The sequence below is a fragment of the Symphalangus syndactylus genome, chromosome 3, assembly GCF_028878055.3.
Source record: "Symphalangus syndactylus isolate Jambi chromosome 3, NHGRI_mSymSyn1-v2.1_pri, whole genome shotgun sequence".
Lineage (NCBI taxonomy): Eukaryota > Metazoa > Chordata > Mammalia > Primates > Hylobatidae > Symphalangus > Symphalangus syndactylus.
This window is the reverse complement of record NC_072425.2, coordinates 39,760,643-39,769,133: the sequence shown is the minus strand read 5'-3', so window position 1 is coordinate 39,769,133 and position 8,491 is coordinate 39,760,643. Positions and strand designations below refer to the sequence as shown.

The 8,491-nt window shown below is 41.5% G+C and overlaps 1 long non-coding RNA gene across 1 annotated transcript in view; it reads right to left on the bottom strand.

Moving 5' to 3' along the window:
• Positions 1–208: 208 nt before the first annotated feature.
• LOC129479068 (uncharacterized) overlaps positions 209–8,491 on the bottom strand; it is a 51,166-nt gene continuing 42,883 nt past the window's right edge. Inside the window, exon 3 of the long non-coding RNA XR_008656543.2 lies at positions 209–2,634. This is a non-coding gene — a long non-coding RNA (uncharacterized lncRNA). The remainder of the gene's footprint in view (positions 2,635–8,491) is intronic.

Below are 8,491 nucleotides of genomic sequence, written 5' to 3'. Positions count from 1 at the left end.
AGGCAAGTCTCAATCAATTTATTAGGTTGGTGCAAAAGTAATTGCAGTTTTTGCCATTATAAGTAATGGCAAGTTGGCCGGGCGCGGTGGCTCACGCTTGTAATCCCAGCACTTTGGGAGGCCGAGGCGGGCGGATCACGAGGTCAGGAGATCGAGACCACGGTGATAACCCCGTCTCTACTAAAAATACAAAAAAATTAGCCAGGCGTGGTGGCGGGCGCCTGTAGTCCCAGCTACTTGGAGAGGCTGAGGCAGGAGAATGGCGTGAACCCGGGAGGCGGAGCTTGCAGTGAGCCGAGATTGCGCCACTGCACTCCAGCCTGGGCGACAGAGCGAGACTCCGTCTCAAAAAAAAAAAAAAAAAAAAAAAAAAAAAATAAGTAATGGCAAGTTTACTTTGCCAAGGTTAAAGACACACCTGTGACACAGACTCAGGAGTTCCTGAAGACACTTGCCCAAGATGGTTGAGGTACAGCTTCCTTTTATACACTTTAGGAAGATATAACACATCAATCAATTGAACCATTTACATTGGTTCAGTCTGGAAGGGTGGGACAACTCAAAGAGTGGGGTGCTTCTAGGTCATAGGTAGATTTAAACACATTCTGATAGGCAATTGATTGAAAGACTTATTAGTAGAAAGAAATGGCTGGGTTACAATAGGGGTTGTGGAGACCTAGGTTTTATACCTCCAAGTAGCAGGCTTTAGAGAAAATAGACTGTAAATATTTCTTATCAGACTTAAAGTCTGTGTTGATGTTACTGCTGAAAGGGTATAATGAGGCATGTCCAACCCCTACTACCCATCATGGCCTCAACCAGTTAAATTTTAGGGTGCCCCAGCAAAGGAAGGAGACCATTCCTATGGTGAGGAGGGCCTTCAACTTTTATTTTTGGTTTACATTCGCAAAGCATGTGCTCTTTGCTTTATACCAGGCTGCCTCCCTGGCATGTTAGAAAGATCTTCTGAATTTATATGAGGTCCTGGTTTAGGTGGGATTAGTCAGTTGTATTTTCTCATCAACACATGTATTTTTATTTTTATTTTTTTTGAGATGGAGTTTCGGTCTTGTTGCCCAGGCTGGAGTGCCATGGTGCAATCTTGGCTCACTGCAGCCTCCGCCTCCTGGGTTCAAACGATTCTCCTGCCTCCGCCTCCCGAGTAGTTGGGATTATAGGCGCCTGCCATCATATCTGGCTAATTTTGTTTTTTAATTATTTTTAGTAGAAACAGGGTTTCGCCATATTGGTCAGGCTGGTCTTGAACTCCTGACCTCAGGTGATCTGCCCGTCTTGGCCTCCCAAAGTGCTGGGATTACAAGTGTGAGCCACCGTGCCTGGCCAATACATGTTTTTTCCATTCAATACTTATGGGGGTTCATTCTCTCACCCCTTATCAGAACAGAGGTCAGGGAGGAGGGGAAGGGACCCGCAGGGTGATGGATTAGTATGGGGATTGCAAACTCCATTCCCTACAGGGCAGTTAGGGTAAAAGGGGAAGTAAAATTAGAGCAGGCACATACTGTCAATAGGGGCGGGAATGTAGGAATGTGACCCACTGTTTTCAGATATCCCAATTTGTTTAGGGGAGCCCAAAATCTGGATTTTATCTTTCTTTGCAAAATTGTTAATTTTTGATGTTGGGAACTAACTAAAAACTTTTTTGTTTTGTTCGTTTGAGATGGAGTTTCACTCTTGTCACCCAAGCTGGAGTGCCATGGCGCGATGTTGGCTCACTGCAACCTCCGCCTCCCAGGTTCAAGTGATTCTTGTGCCTCAGCCTACTGAGTATCTGGGATTACAGGCCTGAACCACCATGCCCTGCTAATTTTTGTATTTTTAGTAGAGACTGGGTTTTGCCTTGTTAGCCAGGCCGGTCTCAAACTCCTGACCTTAGGTGATCTGCCCACCTCGGCCTCTCAAAGTGCTGGGATTACAGGCGGGAGCCACCATGCCTGGCCCTAACTAAAAACATTTTTAAACACTGTGCAGACTAAATAAATCTGTGGAGTCCATAGGGTCCAGTTTTAGACCCCTGGCTGAGCTCTCCAATGACAGAGTTTGTCTTCAGGGAAGCTTACCCTCAGTGGTGCTGATTCTATGGAAAGTCAATCCTCAGGCGAAGAGGAAATCCCTCCTGGCTGCAGCTAGGGAAAGGAGCAGGCCTTGGATGGGGCGCTTCTCTTTCCATCTTCCTTCCCCAGCTAGTCTCATTGGGCCCATCAGTCAACTTTCCATGATGAATGCTTTGTTGGGTTCTGTTCCATGGAGTTAAAGGAAGCATGGAGTGTCTCTCATCACAGCCCCTTTTCTAGGAAAATAAATGGCCAACTCCCTGGAGTTGAGGATTTTTTTATGCAATGACTTTCCTCCACGAGATTTATTGCAGCAGCTTTGTGAGAGATTTGTAGTAAGTAGTGTTCAGGCTGTAGGTCTTAAATCCTCAGTGCCACAGTCATAACTCTCCAGGAAGGAAATGATAGAAGATCACAGTAGCTAATATTGCATTATGATGATACTGTCTTCCCAGAAATGATTGCAGTCTTGCTGCTGCTGTCTTACTTACGAAACAGGAGCTCTTCAAATGTGCTTAAGATGTCTGTCCTGGTGGTGCTTTGCAAGATCCAGGAGAAGCTACAGACGAGGGGAAGAGAGCAAACATTTATGAGCACCAACCATACTTTTTCACATATGGGGAGACTGAGGCTCAAAGAAACTAAATCATTTTCCCAGGATCTCTAGCTATAAAACCTCTGATTCGAAAGCAGATCTTGTCTACTATGCCACCTGTAACATGTTTTAATTTTAGATATCTAAAAGAATATTGAGTCAAAGTTGATAGGAGTGAATGGTAAAATATTTTTATTATTTTAGGTTATCGTCAATCTCTTTCACTCTTATACTTAGTCTACAGTGTACAATAAATAGCTTAAACGATACCATAAGGAGACAATCAGACAAACCCAGGCTATGAAAAAAAGACAATTGTCCTGCTCTCTCCAAAGTCAATGTTATAGGGGAAAAAAAATCCGGGAACTGTTTTCTCTTAAAAGAGATTGATGAGAGAGCTGAATGTAATGGATGAACCTTAATTGGATCCTTGCTCCAAGGGTGCCAACTGTGTAAATCATTTTGGGGGCCAGGCACAGTGGCTCATACCCATAATCCCAAAACTCTGGTAGTCCGAGGTGCGCAGATCGCCTGAGGTCAGGAGTTCCAGACCAGCCTGGCCAACATGGTGAAACCCTGTCTCTACTAAAAATACAAAAATTGGCCCGGCCTGGTGGGGGCGCCTGTAATCCCAGCTACTCAGGAGACTGAGGCTGGAGAATCGCTTGAACCCAGGAGGCAGATGGTGCACTGAGCAGAGATCGCACCATTGCACTCCAGCCTGGGCGGGCGACAAGAGCGAAACTCCATCTCAAAAAAAAAGAAACAAGGTCATTTTGGAAACAACTGAGGAAATGTGAATATGAACTGGATGTTAGGTGGTATTTGGGAATTATTATTTGTTGTTTTAAGTTATGACAATAGTATTGTGATTATTCAGGAAAACAGTTTTATTGTTAGGTGCTAAAGTGTTTAGAAGTGAAATATCATGATGTCTGCTGTTTAATTCCAAATGATTGAGAAAAAACTATGCATGTGTGTATATGTAAAACCTGGCAAAATGTTATTCATTGCTGAATCTAAGTGGTTAGTGTGTATATATTCATTATCCTCTTCTTTCCACTTTTCTCTGTGTTTAAAATTTTTCATAGTAAAAAGTGAAAATGTACAAATAAATATTTTATTAGACTAAACTGCCTTAGAATGATAGGGAAGAAGATACACTGAATAGGGTAATTGCATTTTGAAATTTCTGCAGAAGATCAAAACTATGGAATAGCTGAAAATATGTCTTCATTATAGTAAATGTAAAAAGTACTTTATAAGGATAGGCACACATTATTACAGCCATATAAAGGCACATTTGCAGGTGGACAAGCACTAGAAATACGACAGTTTAGTGGAAATAGATGTGATCTTTTTTCAAAATTACTCTTGTTTTGTCATCTTTTCCCTTAATAGAATCATCAAAGAGCATGTTCATTGATCAAGGCATTAAAAGATTATAACTCTTTTGCTATGTGGTGGAGTTATAGCTAAGTATCTTTCTTTTATTTTTATTTTTTATTTTAATTAATTTATTTTGTTTTTTGAGACAGGGTCTTGCTCTGTCACCCAGGCTGGAGTGCAGTGGCCAATCTCAGCTCACTGCAACCTCCGTCTCCCGGATTCAAGCGATTCTCCTGCCTCAGCCTCCTGAGTAGCTGAGATTACAGGTACCGCCACCACGCCCAGCTAATTTTTGTATTTTCAGTAGAGACAGGGTTTCACCATGTTGGCCAGGCTGGTCTGGAACTCCTGACCTCAGGTGATCTGCCTGCCTCTGCCTCCCAAAGTGCTGGGATTACAGGTGTGAGCCACTGCACCAGGGCCTAAACATCTTTCTTTCAAAAGTCATCCTTGGCTGAGTGTGGTGGCTCATGCCTGTAATCCCAGCACTTCAGGAGACCGAGGCACACAGATCACATGAGGTCAGGAGTTCGAGACCAGCCTGGCCAACATGGTGAAACCCCCGTCTCTACTAAAAATACAAAAATTAGCCGAGCATGGTGGCAGGCGCCTGTAATCCCAGTTACTCAAGAGGCTGAGGCAGGAGAATCACTTGAACCAGGAGGTGGAGGTTGCAGTGAGCCGAGATCGTGCCACTAAACTCCAGCCTGGGAGGTAGAGCAAGACTGTCTCAAAAAAAAAAAAAAAAAAGTCATCCTTGAAGCCCATAGTAAGGAAATATTCTATATCTTTATAATCAGTAAATGCATTGAATGTATTGCTTTACTAAAAACAAATCAGTGTGAGAACTTCAGCTCTATGAATCTAGTGTGGTTAACAAGATGAGGGGAAAATAACAGTAAGTAAAAAAAAATAATTACAGTTACAAATAAAACAGACTCAAAAAGTTAGTTCAGTTTATGAATGATCAAATAGTTTCAACCGAATTATAAAGAACAATTGCCTAAAATGGCTCCAGAAACACAGGCCAGCCACCTGGTTTTGTGAATAAAATTTTATGGCGTTCTCATATTTACATGTTGTCTATGGCTGCTTTCATGATACAATGGCAGGGTTGTGCAGTTTTAATAGAGACCATGTGGCACACAAAGCCTAAAATATTAATATCTGCTTGTTAAAGAAGAAGTCTGGCCAGGAGTGGTGGCTCACGCCTGTAATCCCAGCACTTTAGGAGGCTGAGGCGGGCGGATCACCTGAGGTCAGGAGTTGGAGACCAGCCTGACTAACACGGAGAAACCCTGTTTCTACTAAAAATACAAAGCTAGCCAGGCATGGTGGCACACGCCTGTAATCCCAGCTACTCGGAAGGCTGCAGCAGGAGAATCGCTTGAATCCGGGAGGCAGAGGTTGCAGTGAGCCGAGATTGAGCCATTGTACTCCAGCCTGGGCAACAAGAGCGAAACTCCATCTCAAAAAAAAAAAAAAAGAAAATGTTTGTTGACTCCTGGTCTAAAGGTATATATAGGCATGTATATAAAAAAGGATCAAAAGAGAATATAAAAAAAAGTTGATTTATTATGGTGGAGAGATTATATATGATTTCTATTCAAATTTTAAATTTTACATTGTTACAGTGTGATTTGCTAAATATTTTTAAGAAAAAATAATTGAGAGTTTTTACTGTTTTTACAATGCATAGAATGATGATGGAGAAACAAATAGCAAATATGTACTATAGAGTTGTTAAATCCTGACTTGGAAATTCTAATACTCAGAATTGAACCAGAGAAAATAATCAGAAATGCAGGGGGGATTACAAAGGTAGTTCTCATGGGATTGTTCATAATAACAAAAACGGAAATAACAGGGTAACCATTACCCAAATAATGGTATATCTCTATATGATGGAATATTACACAACCATAAAAAATACTTAAAAAAAGCATTTCTTACGTTTGTAATCAGAAAAAAATAAGATGTTTAAAGGATGCAGTACTACTCACTGACATGGAAAACATTAATAATAGTGATATTGAAGTAAAATAAATTATAGAACATTTCCAAATACTTATTTATAAGTGTTATCTACATGCACTTACAAATACACAGAAAAATATGTCTGGAAGGATATTAAACTATACCATCAACAATGGTTTAGGTCGTAATATTTGGGTGGACTTTTCCTTTCTCTCTAATACAATTATATTCAGTGGGTTTTGTTTTTATTTTTTTTACAGTGAGCATATAAACCAAGAGAAGAAACATATGCATATTTTCTCTCTAATGGTTATTAAAAGCTATTAAATAATTCAATTAAATGCATATGAAAAGCTGAATACAAAATTACAGAAGGAATATAACCTCAACTTAAGGAAGAAAACATGCCCAGGAAAAGGATCTAGAAAATGTCAAAGCATTTTATTGCCTCTGGGTGATGACATCATGTATGATTCTTGCCTTATCTTAATGAACATATATTACTCGAATAATCAGGAAAATTTTAAAGTACAAATTTGTTAAAATAACTTTTAAAAAGAAAAGAATATTGTTACAGTCTTTACCAATCCATATTGCTCTCTTGAATCCCTTTATATCTGTCTCCGTTTCTCTCTCTGTGTCTCTCTGTCACACACAACCACACACACATAGAGTTTGTTCATGGCAAAACAGTGACTTTTTTTGAGGGGGGCGGGGGTGGACAGAGTCTTGCTCTGTTGCCCAGGCTGGAGTGCAATGGCATGATCTTGACTCACTGCAACCTCCACCTTCTGAGTTCAAGCCATTCTCCTGCCTCAGCCTCCCAGGTAGCTGAGACTACAGGCGCATGCCACTACACGCGGCTAATTTTTTTGTATTTTTAATAGAGATAGGGTTTCACCATGCTGGCCAGGCTGGTCTCCAACTCCTGACCTAAAGTGATCCACCCACCTCAGCCTTCCAAAGTGCTGGGATTACAGACACGAGCCACCAGGCCTGGCCAACAGTGACTTCTATCAAACAGATTTTCCATTTCTGTTTCAAATGTCCTGGCCTCCTTCCTTCACAACTCACCAAAATCCCACATGTCATCTGAACTCCACATATAAGAGGGAAAGGAGGAAGAAGAAGACAAAAGCACTCAGGGATATATTACCTGCAAGGATCCTCAAATTAGGGAAAGAATAAAATACCCAAGTCCTTAAAATGGCCTACAAGGCACGCACGTGCACACACACACACACATGCACACACACACACACACACCTCTCTAACCTCATCTCTCACCACTCTCTCCATAACTCCTATATTTCCTTCAGTTCCCAACTCAAATATCATCTAGGAGACCTAACTTTAGCTTTCACCAACTTCACCAACTTGGTTTTGAAACCAAGTTTGACTATATTTGACTATACCTTGAGGTTTAGTCTAAACGTGCTTTATTAAATTGGAATGAAATCATCAGAGCAAAAGGTCATGTGGTAGTTAGCTTCCAAGATGGCCCCCTGATATTCACATCCTTGGATAGTCTCCTCCCACACTAAATAGGGCTGACCTGTTAGCCAGTAGGACACTGCAGAAATGACAAAGTGTGGCTTCCAAAGCTAGGTCATGAAAGTCATTGAGGCTTCTGCGTTGCTCTCTTAGATCATTCGCTCTGGGGGACTCAGCCACCATGCCAAGAAGAACACCCAGGATCCCTAGAGAAAGACCCATGTGGTAAGGAACTGAGCCCCCACCTGCCAACAGGCTGCATTAACTTGCCATTCATGTATGTGTGCTGTGTTGGAAGCAAATTGCCTGGCTCCAGTCAGATCTTCCTATGACTGTAGTCCTGGCCAACATTTTGACTGAATTTCCTGAGTCACCTTGAGCGAGAACCATCCAGCTAAGCTGCTCCCAAATTCTTGACCTACAGAAACTACAAGAGATAATAAATGCTTATGCTTTAGCCAAGTCTCAGGATGAAACATCTCTCATTTCTGCTCCTGTTTCTGCATGGGGACCCACGAAATTTGGGCTGGCTGTACCTTCCCTACCCTGACTGGGGAAATGGGGCAGAACAGTTTCTATCTAAAGTTTATCTGAACAAGTCTCCCTTGGTCTGTTTGGTGGGTCAGATTTTGCAACCCAAACTATTACTATGGTAGGTGACAGCCCCATTTCCACAAAGAAATGACGATTTCCAGGTAGAGAGAGTCATTCTTGACCACATGCCCTGACCGCTTCGTCACCATTGTTCCTTAGTTCTCTCTCAGCACTTTTCTGCCTCCATCAACCAGCTCAAATTCCACCAAGAAGCACTCTCAGTATATAAAGTATGAGCCATAATTTTAAGAGCATGTATGCTATGTATGTATCTCTGTACATATGTTGTATGTGTTCATATATCTCTGTATATAAGTATGTTGCATGTATATCTGTATATATTTTGTGCTTGTATGTATGTTGCATG